The 23,699-nt window shown below is 45.5% G+C and overlaps 1 protein-coding gene across 1 annotated transcript in view; it reads left to right on the top strand.

Annotated features, from left to right (window-relative positions):
• The window catches only part of ATP6V0D1 (ATPase, H+ transporting, lysosomal 38kDa, V0 subunit d1), a 54,679-nt gene that overhangs the window by 1,140 nt on the left and 29,840 nt on the right, over positions 1–23,699 (top strand). The gene's annotated exons all lie outside the window — the stretch shown is intronic.

Below are 23,699 nucleotides of genomic sequence, written 5' to 3'. Positions count from 1 at the left end.
GAAAGAGCAGACAGAGAGAATCAGAGAAATAGAGGTGAATCAGAGAAATAGAGAAATAGATTTTTTTTTTCAGCAGTGACTGCGGTGACAGGCATGTTTTCATTTCTTTCAGTCATATCCCTCTGCTCCTGCTTAATCATAAGTGTTCTTCCAAGGACCTGAGATATTCCCCCTGTATCATAATAAATTCTGGGAGACAGGTCAGGCAAGATGGTGATAGGCCCAAGAATTGCAGCTAAACAGAGATCAAGTGCAGTTCTAGCTGCCTGATGGAGGTCTGCTGTCCTCGACATCTAATGGCTTCGGAGATAATTTCTTTTTGTTTTCCAAGCCTTGGTGAGAGGGAATGGCAACTTGGGTCTGAGGAAGACTGCTTGGCATGTCTCATCCCTACATTTTCTGCAGTGTCTAGAAGTTCTTGAGAGCAGAAGTTAACCAGAGTTGGTGTTGTTTTCAGCTGTGTCAAAAGGAAGCCCATTCCCTAGCTGTGAAACAAGAGGGTTTTCCCACTATTGCAAAGGGGAAGGTGGGGCAAAGGAAGGCAGGCTCCAGCTAAGGGCCTCGAGTTCTTTTTCCTGTGTTGTGCAAGAGAGTCACATTACCCTGCATTGTGACTGGGGCTTCCTTCACCAAATTCTGTGTTCTGCAGCTGTCCTGTGCCTTGTTCTTCTCTCTCTCCTCATTTTCCTCACCATACTAGTGTGTGTCAAATCAGAAGAAAAAAGGTGTCAAGCCTCTGAGTGTTGCCAAGGCAGATGGCTTGAATGGGAATGTGTTTTTTTCCTCTTCTCCCCTGCATCTGCGAGATTCCCCCTCCCCCAGCAAAAAAAATTATTGCATTGATCAACAACCCCTCTTGATTCTGATTATGCAAAATTGTGGAATTATGCACAATTATGGAACAGCCTCCCTTTGGAGGTTTGCCTGGCCCTCCCTGTTGATCTTCAGGAACCAGTTGAAGACAGTTTTCGTTAGGACTGCATTTAACTAATTTGTTCTTTATTTATTGGTAGTTTTTAATTGGAGTTTTAAAATTATTACTTTTTAGTGTTGTGTTATGTACGTGGACTGCCTCCAGGGGTCCACGGACAGGCCAGAGCTTGGACCCGAAAACAAAGGAAACTTCGGATCCTGGATTCCCCAGCCCCAACCAATAGCCACCTTGGTGGGACATTTAAACCCTCCAATGGGAGTGGGGGGGTTGCTGGTGGATATGTATATAGTTGGCCCTGTTGGCCGTTAGAGTCAGTCTTTGTCTATGTGAAGTACAATAAACGTGTGCTACAGCATGTCGTTTTCCGAGTCCTCCATGCGGTGAACCCAGTACTTTTCATGTTGCTTTTGTTTTTTTAATGTTTTATTTGTACTTATGTTGTAAGCCGTCTTGAGTTCCATAAGGGAGAAAGGCAGCTAGTAAGTGTTTTTAAATAAAGAAATGAGTAGGAGAGAGACAGGAAGACTGTTTTCCTGAGAATTGCCCACCCTTCTCACCAGGCGTAAAGAGCCATGGCTCTGCATCGAATAACAAGTCTAGTAGAGAGCCGAAACCTCTGAATGCCACACCCACCCTCATCCCACTGGGGCCTTTGTAGACGAAAAGAGTCTACCAAGGCTCTTTGGTGAATGATAGGCCAGTCTCTGAAGTTTTCATTTCACCGTTTTTACCTTTAGAAGAAGAGCAATGTAAACATTTCTGTTTCTGAATAGAGTAAGAACCCAGTAGCACCTTAACAGACCAACAAAAGTTGTGGTAGAGCATGAGCTTTCATGAGTCACTGCTTACTTCTTCTTGATTTGTTTCTGAATGAAATTGTTGTTGGGGTCAGTTGAATGGCTTGTAGTATGGGGTAGAGATGTGAAGGCCTGGGAAAAAAACAAAAATATTCGGGGAGGAAACGTCCCGTCCCCCCCGTTTTTTCCCTGAAGCCTTTTTTGTTTTTTTTCTGAAAAATTGGAAAAATTGAAAAAAGGAGAGAAAAATTGATTATGGAATATTTTATTTTAACATGATGAATAAAATATTTTAAGACAAGGTGTTCAGATATTTTCCATATCATTTCTAAAAAATATGTATGGTATCAGATTGATCTAATTTCTGTACACTGAGGACAAGCAAGTCCTAGGTTACAAACTGAACTTTCCAATGCAAGAACAAGATGCATTTCTTCCTTTAGGAGGTGCTATTGTCACAGGAAAAGAAAAAGGTTTCAGTTTTGTTTTTGCATATGGGTGGGTATTCTGTTTGTAATAATTGTTTGGATACACTGTATTTTTAATATGCTAGTTGTGATAATTTTATGCCAAGTAAAAATGTCCATAGTCATATTTCATGTTCCTAAAGTAACAGAATGACTTTCAATCTGGAAAAGAAAAGAAAAGTGCTAATGTAGCATTTTTTTCAATTTTTCCAAAAATTTCCGTTTTCCCATGAAAAAAACTGGCTTTTTTTCCGAGCTTCAACATTTCCAGAAGTTTTACATCTCTAGTATGGTGTGGTGGTGAAAGTATGTTGTCCCCTTCAGCCTATGAATTTTTGTCCTTGTAATTCCATAGTACAGCATAAGTATTGCTGAGTTTGTTCCTTGTCCTCCAGCATCACTATTATGGCTTCCTTTTTCTTTGTTGGCTCTGTTCTTCTTACAGAAAAGATCCATAGACAAAACTTGGCATGTGGCAGAGTGTCAGGTAGCCCTGTCATATGTCTGGAATGTGGAGGGGTGCCCTCCCATTTTCTGTCAGCTTTCCCTGGCTCACCAACTATTTGCTATCTTATGCTTGACCTTGTAGATGCTCCAGCTGCACTTTTAATCGACTTGGAAAGTTAACGGCTTTTGCTTTGCCTGCTTGCTTTGCCCGCGTGTGTGAGATGTATCCATTGGCTCATGCTTACCGGGGGTGGTGGTGTTTGATTCTAGTATAAGTCAGAGGCCCTAGTATTGGCGGCCATTCCTGACACAAGCTGTACACGTGTCTCTAGTACTGGATTTACCAATAAACAGTTATCTTCTCATGAAGCCCTGTGTTGTGTAACTCGACTAAGGACCCTGATACAGAGCTCTGTTTTTGAGGAATAACTCCATTTATTTTTTTGTTTAAATATCAGGATTTGTTTCATTCATTTATACTCCACTTTTCTCCCCTGTGAGGACCCAGAGTGCCATACGACATTCTCCCTCTCTCCAGTGTATCCTCACAACACCCCCTCTTCTGTGAGGTAGGTTAGGTGGATTGTCTATAACTGGCCGAAGGTCACCCAGCTAGTTTTCCATGGCAGATTGGAGATTTGAACCTGAGTGCCCCAGATCCTACCCCCAGGGGTGTCTAACATAAGGCCCAGAGGCTGGATCTCGCCCGTCCAGGGCTCTTATGCGGCCCGCGAGCAACTGATGCAAGGGAGGGAGTGCTGGGGGGGGAATGGGCAGAGCCACTCCATTATGGCTTTAGCACAGCAAAACAACCTTGCCTGCAGCAGTCAAGCATCATGGGAGCATCTGCCCAGCATTGCACTGCTGCCTCTCTGGTCCGCCTCTGTGGGTTTTCCTCTGCACCCCCCTCCCACCCCAGGGGGCCTTGCAGTGAGGACGCACCAACTCGGTGCTTACCAGCTGCTGTCCTTTATACAGTTTCTACCTCCAGTACCCGGCGTTACGTTTGATGGCACACATGACCCAGCCCAACAAAGAGACATTTATGTCAGATCTGGCCCTCGTAACAAATGAATTTGACACCTTTGCTCTAACCACTACACCACATTGTGTGGTAGTAATTCTAAACAGGTTGTCTGTTGCAGTAGAAATAAACTCTTAGTACCTTAAAGACTAACAACATTTTATTCTAGCATAATTTTTGTGGATGGTCATTTTGTTAGTCCCTGTGATTGGATCCTGTTTTGCATTTATTTATTTTAGGAGAGTGGAGGGCAGGCAGCCGGCAGGGACAAAGGGCCATGCAATGCAGGAGCTATAGACTGAAATGTAATATGTGAAAACTGGTCAGGAAGAAATACTAAACGAATTAACAGTTATGATTTGGGATTCCCACATTTAGCTAAGAGAGTGAAATAAAAATCCTAAATCCTGGTTCAGCCTGGAGGTGATGTGAAAATTAAGGCATTATGGAGAGAGAAAGAGGGTGCAGAAAACACAGGCCAAGGAAGCGGCTTTGTTAAGAAGAGGACATCATTGCCCAATGACAAGGAGCTGAGTGGGGTGTTGGTTGTAGAAAAACGCAAGTGTTGTGCAGCTCTTCACAGTTCCATTCACTTTATGGATGTGCATAGGATCTACTTAAGTGTGTTTAAGATAGTAGCTCAAAGCAAAATTCCAAACTGCTCTCCGCTTATGAAAAAGATCCATAGTTGTAAATGCAGTGGTATACCACCAGGGTTACAGGGTGGCCATGATTTACGGCCAGCCCCACCCACTGTTAGTTATTTCTTTTAGGTTATTTGTACCCTGTTTCTATAGGTATAGGTGATTTGTGCCACTGCTTTGCTGCTGGGTTCCCTCAGATCAAGCTGGAAACCAAGACATGCATGTCAATCTGGTATTTCTAGGGCCATTCCTACCCCCTGTATCCAGATTGCAAAAAGCTTATTTAAGTTTTTCCCAGTAGGAAATTTGGGAATGTGGGGGGGCAAAAAAGCCTCCTTTGAATTTTTCTCTCTTTTGGAATGCTTTTTAAGGCAAGGTTTTACTTACTAAGAATATGTAGCTTGAAGATTTTATGCAAGACAGCCTGCATCACTGGAGAATGTCTCTTTTCAAATCGTACACTTTCTTTTGCATACTGCAAAATTTGGTTTCTGTTTTCAACTTATTTTTTTCTTAGATGGCAAAAACTAAGACATGTGTGCTAAAATAGAAAAGGGTGCGGTGGCTTGCAGCTCTCTAGCATTGGCTGTATTGGCAATTTATTAGCATTTATATTTTCCATAAAGATAGTCAGCAGTACAGGTTTACATGCTAAGTTGTAAGTGATGCATTTTATGTTAAATGGTAAGTTTAGAGCTGCTAAGGAAGTAAGTATTGCATGTGTTGCAATAATTCGTTACCAGCCTTAAACTTACTGTTTAACATAAAATGCATTATGTGTATGCACATATGTCACAAGGTTTTTTTCTAGAATGTCCCTTTAATGTTTTCCCACGTGGCTTCAAAATTTCTGGAAAGTGTATGTCTCCATCATCTCCTCTTTAAGGAATAACCTGTTCCTTTTTGCACATGTGTTTAATGTGTCAGAAAGATTTAACATGCACCACCAACTTAAGCAGTCACCCAACACCATAGGAAGTCTCATTTATATATTCAGCCCTGGGCTGTTTTCATAGCATGGCTTCTACATTCAAGGAATCAAAATGCTATTTGACATCTTACTCACCTGGAAATGAACTATTGACTCCTGTGGAACTTCCAGGTAAGCATGCTTCAAGATACAAGTTTTAGAAGCAATTACAATATCTGAAGAGGAAGAGATACCATATTTTCTGCGTTGCTTTAGATACCTAATGTGACTATCTGATAGTCGGATTTTTCAGTCTTCAGCGCTTGGTTACCAGAGAACTTGTGCTGGCTCTGAAGCCTCCTTTTTTGTTTCTTTTTCTCATGAGTAATTTATCACGCTGTTAAAATATGAAGGAGCTGCCAAGACAAAGAATGTTCTTGAGATAGCCTTAGGCAGCTCTTGATTGATACTGTTCATACCCGAGGTCCATATATTGGCAATAAAAACATGTCCTGGTGACCTGGGAGTGAAACATTTAGATATTTTCCAGGGCAGAGGAGGCCAGTGAAGGAATTTGCATCCAGGTTGCCATGTAGGGATCATAGGGAGTACAGGGGGTGAGGTGCCAGGTTGTGGTTGGCTTGAATGGTGGTCTGACCTCATAGATTACTCTTCCTCTTTCCTCTCCTCCTTGGTCCAGCTCTGTGGGCATTGCTTTAGCCCAGGTTAGTCAAATAGGCAATTGCTTCCTTCATGTCACCCAATGGAGTTATCTTGACTTGCCAGCGTTTGCATCTTGTGTGATATGACTCCTTTAAGATGCTTTATTTCTGACAAATAAATAAATTTTGTAAGCCCTTCCCTTCTATGGTAAGACCATCGTATATCACCCTGGGCCTCTTAAATGGCCAAAAAAGTCACATGAACTTCCGGGTTGTGTAAGAGACTGGAGATGTGCATGTATGACAGATTTGGTGCTCCCACCATTCCAGAAGCCTTTAGGTCAGATTTTTTTTAGCCAGGCAAGTTTCCAAGTTACCTTTTCCTTGTTTCTTGAACAATTGAACAACGTTAAAAAAACAACAACAACAACCAACCATTGCAGAAGAGCTGGTTTTCCTCTTGCTTCTGAGAATTTTGATTGCCTATAAAATTTGGACCTTTTTATGTGCTTGAAATTTGGCAGGGAGGATCCAGTGAGCTTGTAAGTGCATTTCCCACCATTCCAGTGGGGAAAAACAAAAAAGAAAAGAGAACTCTGTTTTCTGTAACCAATGAAGTGAAAATAAAATAATGGAAATGAAAAGTGAAAAATCAGACAACCTTTATATACATTAGGGAGCACATTCTCTTGTGTGTCCCCCCCCCTTAATTTTCCCCACTTTCTTCACTTGATTTATGCTGGCTTTACAAGACAATTAACACACAATATCAACAATTGTAAATATTGGAATACAAATTGTCTTATTCAAAGGATTTCACAAGCCTGTGATCACTTGCCGAGCAGACAGTGGCCAGTGTCTGGCACCTCAAGAAGCCAAGCAGCATTGTGCAGCAGTAAGAAATTCTCCAAAAAAGACAGGCAGGGTTACCCATTGGGCTTAGAGCCTTGTATTCGATAACTTCAGGGAACAGGCAGGGCCGGCTCACCCACTAGGCGAACTAGGCATTTGCCTAGAGCGCCGGGCCCTAGATGGGGTGTGGAACTGTGCCCCCCCGCCAAAAGCCCTCGCGGCATTGCTGCTCCCAGCCACGTGGCGTAGGGGGTGCGCAAGGCGAGCGCCGCTGGCTTGGGGAGCCACTGCTCTCCCCTGCTCTGCCGCCGAAGCAGCTGCATCCCCAGCCAGCCCCGCGTTCCCCATCCCCGAGTGCAGCCAGCTGCCACAACAGCTTCCTCTGCGGCAATTTATTTTATTTGTTTATTTATTTATTTAAGGCATTTTTACCCCGCCCTCCCCGCAAGCGGGCTCAGGGCGGCTTACAGGGGGCAATGGTGCCTCTCAGACCGACCTGCGAGGAATGGCCACGAAGCCGGGCGCTGCTGCTGGAGATGGAGGACGTGCACCACGAGGAGTGCGCCCCACTGCGCCGGCCCCAGCTCTTCCAGCAAGAAGTGCGTGGCCTGCAGGTGCTGCTGGAGGCTGAGCGGGGCGAGCAGGCGCACCTAGAGGCCGAGCACGACCGCCTGTGCCAGATCTGCGAGATGTGGCCAGATGCGCAAGCGCTGCACCCAGGAGGCCCGCTGGCGCCTGGATGCCGAGGAGACAGTGCGCCGCGGCAGAGGAATGGGACCGCTCCAAGTTCGCCTTGGTGGCCCAGCTGGCTGGCCACAACCAGGAGGCCACGTGCGCCATCCGCCAGGAGACCGGGGAGTAACGGCGCCAGCTGCATGCCCGCTCGGCCCCACCAGGAGGTTGGCATCTGTGCTGAGGGGGCGCCACAAGGCAGCCTCGCCTAGGGCACAGAAACACCTTGAGCCGGCCCTGGGAACAGGGATAGTTGCAGGGGGAGAAATTTAACCCCAAGTAAGGCACGTAGCCTTGTAGAGCTTCAGCGCAGAGTTCCTCATTGTTCAGACGAGGTCCTTTGTAGAAAACACTTCAAGCCCTGTTGATGCATTGCAGTGAATGCACATACATCCTATATATAAGTGCATGAGTCTCTTTGTAAGAAACAGCCAGTGTGCCTTGATTTTGCAACTGAAACCAGAACCAGTAGCTGGATAGACATGGCGTTTGTATCACATGTTCAGTTGTACATGCATCGAATTTACCATGAGTGTTAGTCAATTCACATTTTGTGTATAGCGTATTTGTATGGTATGTGTGTTCAATGTAACTTGTGAACAGGGCTTATACAGGTAGTATGGAAGAATCAAGGGCCCAGGATGTGGTTTGAAGGCATGTAATGCAGCAACTTTTGTTGAAGCTAAGCAAACATGTTCTTGGTTAGTGCTTGAATGTGAGGCCGCCTGGGAATCTTACACAAGCCACCTTGAGTTACCTGGAGGAAGAAAGCAGGGGGATACGCATTAAACAAAATGCACTGCAAATGTTCACAAGGCAGTGAGATGAACAGACTTAATAGACGCAATGCAGAAGAAGTGAAATAGCAGCACTGTCAAAAAATAGCAAATGGATCACCCTTTCTCAGGAGTTGGTCACACAATATTTGTGCAATTTACAAAGTGCCAGAGTTGCTGGTAGTCAGTCACTTGGGGTGCAAACCTATTTGTGGCTGCTCAGAAGGCAGGGCTTGGAAATCGTTGGGCTGGCTTCTGGCTGAACATGGCACAGGAGCAAGTGGCCAAGTGATAGTGGGTGATGCAAAGGACCTCCACGAGAGACCCACCATCAGAGTAGGCAGTACGGACTAATAATAGACCAGCGGGGTCTGGCTCAGCATGAAGATAGCTTCGTGTGGGGTTGGCATGGCTCAGTGGTAGAACATCTCATGATTAGCATATGGAAGGTCCCAGGTTCAATCTCCCACATCTCCTGCTAGAAGGATTGGGGTAGAGGATGTGGAAGACCTCTGCTTGAGACCCAGGACAGTCCCTGTCAGCCAGACAAGAGATGTTGACAGGAGTTTTCATTTTCTTAGAAAAATTGTAAGGGAACTGAAACTGTTGTGGGCTGTATGGACCAGGCATATGAAACAGCTGTGAGTCAAATAAGCAGATGCAGTCTTATTGTTATAAATATATTTTTGTTTTTAAACCAGAATAATAGTAGAGAAAGATACAGAAAAAAGGGATTTTTATTATAAATAAATATATATTTGTACAGACACAGAGATACTAATAGTAGAGAAAGGAGATAGGGGGGAAAGGGGATTATAGAACAGTCTTATTGTTCAGCTGTTGGGTTTTTCAACTATTCAGTGGTGATGGTCAGGGAGAGAAAGTGAACTACATCTTGCTTATGTTGAGACTAATAGGCTTTTTCTAAGAGGAGCATGGAATGAATGAAGAAATAGAAGAGAAGGTTGGTTTTTATATGCTGCTTTTCTCTACCCTACAGAGTCTCAAAGCAGCTTACAGTTGCCTTCTGTTCTCTCCCCACAATAGGCACCTTGTGAGTAGGTGGGGCTAAGAGAAGTCTGAGAGAGCTGTGACTGGCCCAAGGTCATCCAGCAGGCTTCATGTGGAGGAAGAGTGGGGAATCAAACCCAGTTCTCCTAATTTAGAGTCTGCCACTCCTAACCATTACACCACACTGGCTGAGTGAACCAGTCCTATTGTAATGAGATAATGTGCTCGGCTCTCTCATTCAGGTAGAGAATCTGGACTAGTTAGCTCTCTAAGAATTGATCTTTTATACTATTTCAACACACACGTCTCCAGGATCTATTGGATTAAGGAAACTTGCATCCCTTAATTTTTAACGGTACAAATTAATTGTGAGTTCTGTTCTTTGAACTCTCATAAGCAAACCAGGAAGACAACCTTCAGAGAGTTACTATCTTTTACTTTAAAAAGAAACAATTTATTAGACAAGATGTTAGAAAAACAAGCATGTGAGAATTAACCCTATAGCGGCTGCAAAAGCAAGTGCCAATATTGTCAAATCTCCTAGCATTTCTCAACCGTACTAAAGTAAATGCAGTCTTAAAGCAAACTAGGTTTCAGGTTATGGTCTTAAACTGCTTTTAGGAATTTTTCTGTAACTTAGATCACGTACACAAACAGAAGTCTCACCTTATATCTCCTGAGAGTTCTTCCTCTGATGTGGAGGCCATCTTGTGGGTGATTCCCATCCATCACTCAGGGAGGCAGGATTAGTTCAGACTTCCTGTTTCCTGTGGTGGGAGTCACCCTAGGCTCAGTTCTTTTCCTGCCTCAGTAGGGAGAGCAGCTAGGCCTAGGCTTTGCCTTATCCTTTGACTGTTCTATTGGCTTACTCTCTTTTCTCTATCTTTCTAACTTTGCTGAACTTTACTTCTAGTCTTCTGCTTTCAAAAAAAAAATCTGCCTCTCCTCGCTATCTACCCCCCCCTTCTGCTGAAGACTGAGGGAAAAATACTTCTGTGCCCTTCCTACTCAGCACAAGCCTAACCCTCCAGTCGGATGGGAAATCGGGAGGACAAAGATGATTTCTTTTCCACTCCGGAGAGCGACGCCTCAGGACCTAACGCTGCGGAGATTGAAGGCTCAGCCTGAAAAAGGACGACAGCCACGGTGGAGAGGCAAGGAGAGGGCAAAGCAGCAAAGCGCGCCAAAACATCTGCGCAGAAAGAGCCCGCACAAACTCCGGTGGCCATTTTGAAAACTTCCGGCTGGCGCCCGGAGAAAGACAGGACCAGCCATCGGTGCCAATTCCCGCAACCACGATGCCCCGAAAATGGTGGGCAGAACAGGAGCCAATCTGCAGGACAGAATCAGTCCTATGAGGCTTGTGAGGAAAACGACGGCATGGGACGTTCAGAGGGTAACGTAACCGAACACGGTTCCCCCCCTATTTCCCTATCTTTAATGGCATATATCAGGTAAGCCATGAGGGAAGAGATTGCCCTTTCCAGGGATTCCAGGGGCCGGGACACCCATCCCCTACCTCCCCCCATCACTTCCTTCGTCCCCAAGCAAATTCAAGGGAATTCAGCCATGGCCCACCAAGGCCGCCCAGAAGAGGCTTCCCTGGGAGGGTTGTTCAAATGATATAATGGATGAGGAGGAGGAATCTATATCCCATATTCCCAGTGATCAAGAGGAGGGGGAATTCTCCTCTAATGAAGAGGACGAAAACAAAACAGCTCCCTGGGATCAATCCTTTAGATTTTTTAAGGGGGAAGATATTGCATACCTACTTTCAAATACCCTCTCAGCTCTACGCATTCAGGGCTCACAACCTGGGGGGGGAAAACTACCTGATGCACAAGACAAAAAGGAGGGGGATGAAATAACAGACGAATTCTTTCCCCCAGTTGACTATTCAGAAATGGCCTTTCCTTTCCCTGACTCTTATACCAGGAAAATGAAGGCAGAATGGAAGAGACCACTGGCTAATAGACCTGTGTCAAGGGCTGCTAAGAAACTACCCCATTTCATCTTCTGCTTCAAGTATGTTGCAGGTTCTGGCAGTAGACGCACCTGTAGCGGCTCTGCGATCATCAGGACTGGTTTCAGAAGACGGACATGGCAACCTGAAAAACAACTTTGACAGAAGAGCAGAATTTGGACTGAAAAAAGCACATGAAGCCAGCGCTATGGCAATCAAAATGTCGGCATGAACATCTACTGTCTCCAGGGAGACTATAGTGTGGATGAGGAAACTCATCCAGTCACTACCCGATAACAACCGCAGACTTATGGAAGGTGCCAACCGAGTTTTGAAGGCAGTGTTCTACGCAGCCAATGCTACCCTGGACACTATGGTTTGTGCTTCTAAAGCCCTGGCTGCTACAGCAGCTGTCCACAGAATGGTTTGGCTTAGAGCTTGGCCTGCGGACTATCAATCCAAGGCAATTGTCTCTGCCTATCCTTTTCAGGGCGACAAGCTTTTTGGAGAACCGCTAGAGAGGATCCTTGTAGAAACTCAAGATAAGAAAAAGGCTATGCCCAAGATGGTTCGCCTAGGGGACAAGGGAACCTCTCCTTCGACTTCTTCCTTTCGTACACAACACACGCTACCTAGATTCAGGCAAGACAGAAGACCGCCATGGAACAACAACCAGCAGTCCTTTAGCAGGGGAGGCTTCAACGCCCGATTCTCCAGACCCAACTTTAACCATCAGGGTAAAGGATACAGGGAGCCTAAGAGCCCTAGAGTATGACTATCGAGATCCGCCGGTGGGAGGTCGTCTTACAGTCTTCCATCAAGCATGGGTGGTCTCCCATGCAGATGTGTGGACGACAGACATTGTCAGAGAAGGCTAGAAAATCGACTTTCGATTTCTCCCTCCCCACCGATTTGTTGCATCTCCAACACACAAAAATATTCGAAAGAAAGAACCAAAATGGCAATAAACCATCTACTAAAAATTCAAGCAACAGAAGCAGTTCCTGCAAAGGAACTGGGGACAGGAGTCTACTCAATCTTTTTTACTGTCCCTAAGAAGACAGGCGACTGGAGGGCTATATTGAACCTGAAGTTTGTCAACAAATTCGTGGAACCCAAGCATTTCCGGATGGAGACCCTCCGATCAATAGCAGAATCTCTACAACCAGAGGAATTCCTCACATCAATAGACTTGACCATGCATATCCCAATATTCCCCTCCCACAGGAGGTTCCTCCTACGCTTGAACATGGAGGAAGAACACTTTCAATTTAGAGCGCTCCCATTCGGGCTATCCTCAGCTCCCCGAGTATTTACCAAAATATGGTGCATCCAGTAGTCGTTCTTCAGGAACAAGGGGTACACACTCATCCCTACTTAGATGACCTGTTGATTTGATCCAGGACAAGAGAACAAGCAAAATACGACACACAAAAGACAATATAAAGAAAAGTTCCTTGAGACCCACTCAACGACTGGAGCACCTAGGTGTCATCATAGACACCCGGTCCACAAAATTATTCCTTACAAAAGACAAGGTGAGGAAGATTCGCTCCCTGACAATCCAAATCATCTCAGTGAGAATGTCTTCCATATCCATCCTAACCAAATTGATGGGCCTCATGGTGGCAACCTTCGACACGCTTCAATGGGGAAGGCTACATTCCAGGCAACTCCAACTGTTCCTGAGACCTTTTCAAAACCACATTACTCTTTGGATGGATCTTCTGGTAAAGGTCCCCCTACAGATGAAGACGAGTCTCCGTTGGGGGGACACACATCAACAATCTTACTCAAGGCAAGATGTTCTGGATCCCAGACAGGACCCAGGTATTCATGGACGCCAGCCTGTCAGGGTGGGGAGCCACCATGCAGAACCTTATGGCTCAGGGCAAATGGTCACCAGAGGAACGCAAACTGCCCATCAACCTCTTAGAGCTACGAGCTGTCAGATTGGCACTACAGCACTTTGCCCACCTCATTCAGGGGAAACACATCCTCATCAGGACAGACAACATCTCAGCAAAGGCGTATCTGAACAAACAGGGAGGTTCCAAATCTTTAGCTCTACACAGGGAAGCGAAGAAACTGCTGGAATGGGCAGAATCCAATTTATCCTCAATAAGGGCAGAACATGTGAAAGGAGAAGTGAACATCCAGGCGGACTGGCTGAGTCGTCAGTCACTACAGGAGAGTGAATGGTCTCTGAACTGGAAGATTTTTCAGTTCATAAAAGAGACATTGGGAACTCCACTGGTGGACCTCTTTGTGTCACCAACCAATGCGCAGCTAGTCAGGTTCTTTACTCAGTACTATCATTCCCAAGTGGAGAGCATAGATGCCCTAACGTCTCCATGGCCTGGAGGACTTCTTTATACCTTCCCACCACTACCAGTCCTTCCAAAGCTACTCAGAAGGATTCAAATACTGAAAGCACATGTTATAGTAGTGGCGCCGTACTGGCCACGATGGCCATGGTTTACATCCCTGCAACAGATGTCGGTAACTCAGCCTCTCCACTTTCCAACGCCTCCAGACATGTTGATACAGGGCCCACTCTGGCATCCCAGACCAGAGTGGTTCTGCTGGACCGCGTGGAAATTGAACGGAGGACAATGCTAAAACTAGGTTATGATCCTCAGGTCATAGAAACGATCCTGGCATCCAGATGACCGTCAACTTCCAGGATATATAATTGTACATGGAAAGCCTTCGTTTGCTGGTCCAGAAGGAAGAAGGTAGATCCTCTACATTCTAAGATCATGTCTGGCCTTTTCTACAAGATGCCATGGCTAGCGGTCTTAGAGCGGTGACACTAAAAAGACAGGTAGCAGCTCTAGCCTCAATTCTCCCGCTTTATAAGGGCACTTCATTTCTCAACATTCTCACATAGTACGTTTCCAGTACGCTTCCTAAAAGGAGCATCTGCTAAACTTCCTTCAACGAAACACAGGTTTCCTACCTGGAAACTCAACACAGTTATCATGGCACTCACAAAAGCCCCATTCGAACCGATCAGACAAATTTCTTTGCAGTTCCTAAGGATGAAGGATCTCTTTTTGGTAGCCATAACCTCGGCCAGGAGGATATCGGAGCTGAGCGCATTATCCATCCGATCAAGACCTCTGTGTTTTCCACATGGAAAAGGTTGTTCTGAGAACAGACCCTACCTTTTGTCCTAAAATCAATACACAGTTTCATAGAGTGCAAGAGCTATGCTTACCGTCATTCGTTCCAAACCCCACACATTCTAAGGAGAAGCTTTGGCATGCTCTAGACGTAAGAAGGGCACTTACGTGCTACATTTACAAAATGAGCTCTTTCAGAAAAACAGAAGCCTTGTTTGTGAACATCTCTCCCCCACACACAGGAAAGATGATGTCAAGTGTGGCCATAAGTAAAGTACTTAGATCTTGCATAGCTGAAGCTTATAAGAGCCTAAAACTGAGCCCACCAGAGGGAATTACAGCGCATTCCTTACGCAGTGCAGCTACGAATGCTGCTTTCATCAATAGCGCTTCAGTGGAGGAAGTTTGCAAGGCTGCTACATGGTCATCCATGTCCACATTCATTAAGAAGAAGAGAAGAGAGAAGAAGAGATTGGATTTATACCCCGCCTTTCACTTGGAGTCTCAGAGTGACTTACAAACTCCTTTTCCTTCCCTTCCCCACAACAGACACCCTGTGAGGTGGGTGGGGCTGAGAGAGCTCTGACACAAACTGCTCTTTTTCAAGGACAGCTATGCCAGAGCTTGTGACTGACCCAAGGTCACATCAGCAGGTGCAAGTGGAGGAGTGGGGAATCAAACCCAGTTCTCCCAGATTAGAGCCCACACACTTAACCACTACACCAAACTGGCTCTCACTTAAGCACTATTAAATCAATTTGCATGCCTCTGCAGACTCAGCCTTTGGCAGGAGAGTGCTTCAGTCTGTCCTTTCCTGCGATGACGACCTCCCTCCCAACATTTAGGGACACTGCTCTGGGAGGTCTCACAAGATGGCCTCCACCTCAGAGGGAGAACGACCATTGGATACTCACCGTGAAGGGTCCTTCTCTTCTGAGGCTTGGAGGACATCTTGGCCCTCCCAGATCGTCTTCTTTAGTTTTTCTGTTACTTTTTTCCTGTACTATTTCTTCCTCCATGCCTGGCAAACAGAAAGAGAGAGAGAGTACAAGCCTTATCTATTATATTTCTTCCTGTTCACGTTACTGTGGCTGTTTCTCTATATATGTTAGCAGGTTATTAAGGTTTTTTCTATTACTGTTTATAAAAGGTTAATTATTAAAACACTGCTTAGGGAGCACCAGAACTGAGCCTAGGGTGATTCCCACCACAGGAAACAAGAAGTTTGAACTTAATCCTGCCTCCCTAAGTGATGGATGGGAATCACCCACAAGATGTCCTCCAAGCCTCAGAGGAGAAGGACCCTTCACAGTGAGTATCCAATGGTTGTTCTGTCCAGAGAAATCTGATTTGTTTATCACATCAATGCATTTATATAGAAAAATAGCAATCTTATTTTATGCTAAATGGTTCCATCTTAAACATGTGACCATCATCTAGATAAATGATTGGTTTTTAGCTGTTGATGAGGTAATCAAACCAGTGCATCTAAAAATGCATCTGATAAGAGCTTGTTACCTGTTTCAAGCAAGAATAGAAGGCTAGACTTAATTCTTAATGTCTGTTAAAAGGTAGTCTAATATTTCTGTATCTGTTTTAATTAACTGTTAAAGGTAAAAAAACTTTATGTGATTAGTTTGAACTACAAATGATATGAGCTCACAACTACATGAAAATGTGCATGATCAGCAAAACTTGTAATATAATCAAAATCCTGCTACACCATATTTTAAAAGCTGTAGTGAAGGAAGAATATGCTGCTGGGGAAGAGCAGGGAGCAAGTACAAGTAACCCCAGAAAGAGTGAAACAGCTGGGCCAAAGCCGAAAGGACGCACAGTTGTGGATGTGTCTGATAGTGAAAGGAAAGTCCGATGCTGCAAAGAACAATACTGATAGGAAGGTGGGGCCTGGAGTTCTCCCAGAATCATAATTGATCTCCAGTCTATAGAGATCAGTTCCCCTGGAGGAAATGAGACTGTCAGAGGGTGGAATCTGTGGAAGTACACCCCTGCTCATTTCCCTCCCCTTTCGAAACTCTGCCCTTCCCAGGCACCATCCTCAAATTTACAAGATGTCCAGAGCCAGACTTGGGAACCCTGCCTGCAACATACCCAGACACCAGTATCCAGTAAGACAAATATTAGGAATGAGCAAATGTTCCTTACTTTATTTCTTTTTTTTGATAGCCCACAGTTTTTGTTCTGTACTTTTTGTTGATGTTTTTTGTAGATTAATTTACAGTAATTGTTTATATATACTGTACTTTTTAATATCCAGCACAGTATACATAAAATGCATGTCTTATATATCTAATAATAACATTGAATAATGCATACATTTTATGGGGGAAATTCAGTATAAGGCAAGGGCACGAAACTAAGGAAATCATAGATTCAATTTGCTTAAGGATAAAAAATCGAAATGGAGGTTTGGGGGTGGAAACCCTAGGGATGACGTATTTGAAACTGTAAGTCTCTATATGTAGGTGCATATACATATTTCTTATTACCCACACGTCATCATACTTCAGTTGCAACTTCCAAACTAAACCACAACCTTATCATTAAGAATATTTTCCATATCTTTTCTTATACAAAATATTAAACATGAGTGAAGACTGAAGGGCAGTTGCCCAAGCTTTCCTACTGGGTTTATTACAACATGTTTCCATCCCCTTGGCAGTTTACCTGCCCTTCAAACAAAATTATATCAACACTCAACAGGCAACTGTCATCTCATTTAATAACAAACACCATCCTTTCCAGGAGCTGAATTTCTACTTCAATGTACATTGTTACTCTTTTCCAATTCCCACAAATTAAAATCTGCATTAACCACTTCGTTATCATAGGAAGCCCAAACATATAAAGCTTTAGACTGAACATTTCTGTTTTCAGTCTGTAAATCCTCCCTCTAGTATTTTGCACCATAGATTGTCAGTCAAAATGTCAGCCTTCTTAACAGCTGAAAGACACAATCCATGATCGCTGTTTACAAAGAAAGGAGCAGAGCTCAATAGAGATGTAAAGAGGTCTCTTTTCCCCCTTTCTCTGCAATGGTGACTCTGATATCAAGGTTCAGTCTCTGGCACCTCCAGTTAAAGAGGATCATGTAATGGGTGATGAGGAAGGCCTCCACTTGAGACCCCGGAAAGCTGTTGTCCATCAGAGGAAACAATACAGACCTTGATAGATCAGTAGTCTGACTAGAAGGCACCTTATTTGTCCTTGTGCTGTTAACTATATGTCACCTATGATGGTTGCAACTCACCAAGTGCCTTCAGCACTTACCTCAATCTTATCTGCATAGGCACTTTACTAATTTGTATTGACAATACATTGGCATATGTGGGTGGCTGTGGAGACTACTTAGTGACAGCCTGTTGCTGGCGTTTTCAGTTTGCCTGTTTCTTGCACAGTGTGATATGAAAATCTTTCGCCAATATGTGCCATGCAATCTATTGTATTAATTAAGATTGCTGGGAATTAAGATTGCGGGAATTAAGATTGCTGGGGAAAAGATCAACAACCTCAGATATGCAGACGATACCACTCTGATGGCAGAAAGTGAAGAGGACCTCAAGAGCCTCTTGCTCAGGGTAAAAGAGGAGAGCGCAAAAGTGGGCTTGAAGCTCAACATCAAAAAAACTAAGATCATGGCATCCGGCCCCATCACTCCTTGGCAAATAGAAGGGGAAGCTGTGGAAGTAGTGACAGACTTCACGTTCCTGGGATCCCAGATCACCGCAGACTGTGACAGCAGCCATGAAATTAAAAGACGCCTGCTCCTTGGGAGGAAAGCGATGGCGAACCTCAACAGCATGATAAAAAGTAGAGACATCACCCTGCCAACAAAAGTCCGCATGGTCAAAGCAATGGTATTCCCAATAGTCATGTATGGCTGCGAGAGTTGGACTGTAAGGAAGGCCGAGCGCTGAAGAATAGATTCTTTTTAACTATGGTGTTGGAGAAGACTCTTGAGAGTCCCTTGGACTGCAAGAAGATCAAATCAGTCAACCCTAAAAGAAATCAACCCTGACTGTTCCCTGGAAGGCCAGATAATGAAACTGAAGCTCAAATACTTTGGCCACCAAATGAGAAGGGAGCACTCACTGGAGAAGACCCTGATGCTGGGAAAGATTGAAGGTCAAAGAAGACGGGGACGGCAAAGGATGAGATGGTTAGACAGTGTCAAAGATGCAACGAACATGAAATTGAGCAAACTTCAGAGGATGGAGGAAGACAGGAAGGCCTGGCGTGATCTGGTCCATGGGGTCGCAAAGAGTCAGACTCGACTGTGTGACTGAACAACAACAACAAGTGAAGGAAGTCCGAACATGGGAAAGATGGCTGGCTGATGATGCTACGTTCGTATCCATGGCCGTTGTGGTAGCCAGAGAGGGAAAGGGATACCCTTTACACGTCTGTGTAATTTTCAGGTCTCCCCTTGTCTTTGAATGCATTCCATGGTTCAGGGAGTTTCGTCTGCCAGAATAATTTTCTGTACTTGCAGTTCTCACTTCCGTCATGAGATGGCACCTCGTGTTAGCTTTCCGTCCAGCCTCTTTTAAATCAGTGTGACCTAGAGATGTGCTATCCTGGGACAAGTTTCCCCATCTGTGTGCCCCTCTTGGCTGACATAGGATCCATCCCTTTGTCAGCAAGCTTTCCATTTTGGCCTGTCTTTTTTGAGCGCTGGGTCCTTATTTGCCTCAAAACAAATAAGCAGATGCTTGAGAAGTCCTGTTGCTTGGGCTTGTATCATTGTGCAGGGTAGGAGAGATCTGTCCCTTTGGACCTTTTGCTTCTGGATCTTTCCCTTGAATGCAATGTGCCCATGGGTCAGTTTTCCATTTCAGGCTCCCTCTGGTGAAACAATACATTGCATTCACAGTTTCATGTTAAGACTCTTGCTGCATGTAATTCTGCATGTGTGCCCCAGTTGTTCCTTTAAGTGAAAATGATATTTGAGTCTGGTCTGTTCTCTTCCCTCCTAGTCTAGAATATGAAAGGAGGCTGGAAATTGAGGCCTGTTTTCTGGGGTAGAGTCTGTTTTTGTTTGAGGCTTTCCTAGCTCTAGAAAGGAACCATCTGAGCATCACTGAGAGCAGACACAGAACAGAAAGTGAGTGGCCCAGCAGTTTGGTATTCACCTGGGACCGAGCAGAGAGAAGCTTGTTTGAAGCCCCCTGGGAGAGGCACCCATTGGAGGAGAGAGAAATAAAATGATCCTGAGCGTTGGCAGTCATTGAAGAATATTGGGAGAGCCTTTTGGATAGGAGCACAACTCCATATAATCCAAGGCTGTTTCCAAAAACCAGGTGGCTCTGGGAAACTTGTATATCACTGTGATGTAATGACTTGGGGGCAGGGAGAACCAAGTTCAGATCCTTTCTCCTACTTACCGTGTGACTATTACTTACCGTGTGACTATTCTCTCTCTGCTAATCTGCCTCACAGGGTAACTGTTGTGAGGGTAATATGAAGGATGGACCGTGTACACTCTTCTGATCTCCATGGAGAAAGGGAAGGCTATAAATGAGGTAGATTAGCAGGGTAGGAAGACACTGCCCTTTCCTGCTTGTCCCTAGCACCTGGGTTTGGTGGTGTACTATCTCTGAACATGGAGGCTCCATTGAGCTACAATGGCCAAAGGGTGGCACTTACCTACTTGGCTGAGAGTCCCAGAACGTTCACTGATTGGCAGGGGTCTTGGCCCAATCAAGCCGCTTATGAGGGGGAGTCCTGATGTGGGAGGAGTCAGTACTTGCCTTGGCAACCAGATAAATGGCTTATGTGAAGAAAAAGAGAAGGTGGGGGTTAAGTCTGTCTGGAAAGAACGCCTTCCAGTCTGCAGTCTCTTCCCCTAATCTCAGATGTGTATGGCTACCAGAGTCCTCAGTGGAAGGAACGGAGAGCATAAGAAGATCCCTGCTGGATCAGACAGGTCAAGCCTGCTGTGTGGCTTTCCACAGTGGCCATCAGATGCCCCTGAAAGGCCCTGAAAGGCCTGTGCCTACATGGCACAGGGGTTCACTGCCCCTGAACATGAAAGTTCTGTTTGACCATCGTGACAACCCTCCTTGAATGTGTTGCATCCCTTCTTGCTAACTCATGTGGCAGTGAGTTCCACAAACTGACTGAACATTGTGTACATGAATTCCTTTCCTTTGTCTGTCTGAATTATAGCTGCCCATTGGGTGTTACTGAAATATAGTGTGCACTTGCTCAGAGGGCGGATCCATCAACTCTTTGCAAGAGTCTGTTGCCAGTAACTGCTGCAAAGCTGAGAAGTGGCAGAAATCAATCCCAGCGTCCTGCTTGGAGAGCCATAGCTGCAGTGCTTTCCTTTAATATTCGGCAGCCAAGATGAGGCACCACGTTGGGTGCTCAGTAATGCACTGCAGGCGGTCAGACTCCTCCTGGCTAATGGAAGTCCCTTATTCCTGCTGGAGGTTGTGTTCTCCCAGCAGAGAACTTGGCTGAGCTTGCCCCTGGCTGCTGTACCTCCAGACGCTTCCAGTGCTGGCAGGGTCCCCATTTCCCAGTTGATTAGCTGGACTGCAGCTATTTTAACAACATACGCTGGCCCCTTTTGCATCTTTGGGGGGACTTTGTTCTGGCCTTTGAAAGAAGCTCTTTTGGAAAGCAAGCTTGAGAATTTTGCTGCATCTTCACCCGCCTCAGCACTGGCCCATCGGAGCTTGACCCTTTTCCTTGGAACAGCCTGAAACCTATTAACCTGGAGTCAGATAAGCTTTGTAGACAAATAGAAGCCATGAAGAGGAGCCAAAGTGGAGCTGTGCAGTCGGACAGAGCGAGGCCGTCCCTCTCTTTTTAGAGCAAGGGTGGCCAGCGTCTGCACACTCAGTTCTCCAGCCGGAGTTTGGGGGCCTAAAGCATATTTTTCTGCACAGCCCGTCCTCCTTGTGCACGGTCGAGTTCTGTAATAAAGCAGATGTTACTCTCATAATAAAGGTTTCACGGTTACAAAGCATGTGTAACACAGCGCATCTGGTTACAAAGCATGTGTAATACATCCAGAGAGGTAGAATTCAGGTACGAACCGTATCTTACAGCATAGAATCAGGTTTGACTTATGTATGACTGCAGGTAAACCCTTGATGGAAATTTGATATTTATTTATCTACCTATCTGTTTGTTTCAATTTATATCCCGCCCTCCCCGCAAGCAGACTCAGGGCAGGTGACAGCCATAGATATTGTAAAACCATTAAAAATAAGTTATAATGAATAAGTTAGTTAAAACAATTAAAATGGCAGGTAATACAGGCAATAGGATTCATAAGGTTCCAACAGTACTAAATGACTGGCAGCAAGTAGGCCACAAACCAAGGAGCAGCAATAAATCTCATTAACGTTGGCCAGATACAATTGGGAGATTTCAGCAAGGGAAGCCAAATAATTGGTTGCCCGCCTCCTCAACATCTGTCCTGCGTACCGTTGATCACTGTACAGGTCCCCCCCCCCCGACTATCATTCTGTGCAAGCTCCTGCTGTTCTGGCTCTTCCTGGGGGGTGGGGGGGGTGTCTTCACTGCAACACCAGCTTTGGCCTGGCCCGCTGCTGCAGTTCTCGCAAGTCCTTTGTTCAGTCCTTCTCTGGAAACAGATTGGGATACAAAGTGCCAAAGCTGCTGAGTCTGTTCTCTTGAGACTTCATGGCGAGACTGTGTTCCAAAGGGAACATAAGCTGAAGAGCCAACGCTGTCCGAAGACATTTCCGTGGTCATGTGGCCAGCATGACTAGATGCCGAGGTGCACAGCACGCTGTTACCTTCCCACCGAAGTGGTACCTATTAGTCTACTTGCAATTTCTTGCTTTCGAACTGCTAGGTTGGCAGGAGCTGGGACCAGCAATGAGAGCTCACTCCGTCATGCGGTACTCGGGTCTCGAACTGCTGAATTACCGACCTTCCGGACAAGCAGGTTAATACACACTGAGCAGCCTAGAGTGGTGTAGATACAGTGATCCTAGATGGAAGCAAAAATTGACAGGCTGATAGGGATATCTTTGCATGTGTGCGGCGTTAGCTGGGGACTTGGGCGTGTACAGCAGGTAGGTTTGAGTGAAGGGCAATGTCAGATACAAGTGAACGTTTCACTTAGCTTGCTTATGATGGTCTCCATCTGTTCTCCTGACTCCCCACTGCTCCTAATCCTGAAAGTGATTTCTTCCCCCCCTTTCACTATAAAGTCAAGAAGTACTTATTACAACTAAGATGCTACACTGGAGGCCTGAGAATGCCTTGAACTTCAGATTCCAAGAAACCGATGTTGGAGAGCTCTTCCCATCTGGTTCCATTCAGCCTTTGCCTCATCTGCCTTCTCCCAGTGCCCCTTGACTCCCTGTGAGGGCTGCATCTTTGCTCATATCTCTGTGAAGCCGAAGGAAAGGGGGAGCCGCAGAGTTGGGGGCAACAAGTGGCACTTGGCAAGGGGCATTCTCCTTGGTTTGATTTGCAATATGTAGGGGTGCTTTCTGGGAGCCGGAAGGGTGTGGCCCGAGATTAAATGAGGGAATGTGGAGGGTTTCATCAGAGCAGCTGCACAAAGAATGAGCTGATCACCCTGTGCTTGGAATGTCTGGCTTTGGAAGGAAAGGCTAAAAGAACTGGATGTGTTTTGCCTGCGGAGGAGACGGGGAGGGACCCCTAAAATGGGGCTATGCTGGCAGAACTTAAAACCAGGATCCTCGAGGAGCACAGATCCTGTTCACTGGATCTGGAATCAAAGGGCTTTTTAAGATGGGAGGAGTGTCCTTAAATCTAAGGGTATCTGAGCTCCAGATAAAAGGTCTTGGGGAGGCTGAGGTTTTCAAGCCAGCATGCCTTCCGTTCAAGCTTATGGTAGGCAGCTGGAAGTCAGTGGTCTGGCTGTGTTTGCTGGATCAACAGCCTGCTGGCCCACTGCTCACCTTTGTCCTTCCAGTGGAGAAAAGGTGCCTGTTGGCGCTAGCCAGTGGAAGTCCTCCCCAAGGATCTCCAGGGCAAGGAATACACTGCCACAACCACAGGCATATCCCCAGTTGCACAGCCCACCACTGCAAAATCAAGCAGAAATTTAGCAGCACCTTAGGAGGAGCGCCCTTCATCTGATGCGCTGAGCCGTGAGTCTGTGGGCTCCCTTCCACAGACAGGGAAAGGAGCATGCCAGTGTGGCACTGTCTGCCTCACCCACCTCTGAGCCTGCTGTTGCAAGCGTGCTAACCGGACTGTTTTCACCTTCCCGCTATTTTAGGAGATTAGGCGTGTCCAGTCATATTGACTCTGTCCTCTGTTCCTATGCCGTCAAACACTCCTGGTTATTTTCAGGATTTGGTTTTCCTCCAAA

Source organism: Gekko japonicus, unplaced genomic scaffold (genome assembly GCF_001447785.1).
Source record: "Gekko japonicus isolate JY-2015 unplaced genomic scaffold, Gekko_japonicus_V1.1 scaffold717, whole genome shotgun sequence".
Lineage (NCBI taxonomy): Eukaryota > Metazoa > Chordata > Lepidosauria > Squamata > Gekkonidae > Gekko > Gekko japonicus.
The sequence above is the reverse complement of the archived record's forward strand: the minus strand, read 5'-3'. Positions and strand labels throughout refer to the sequence as shown.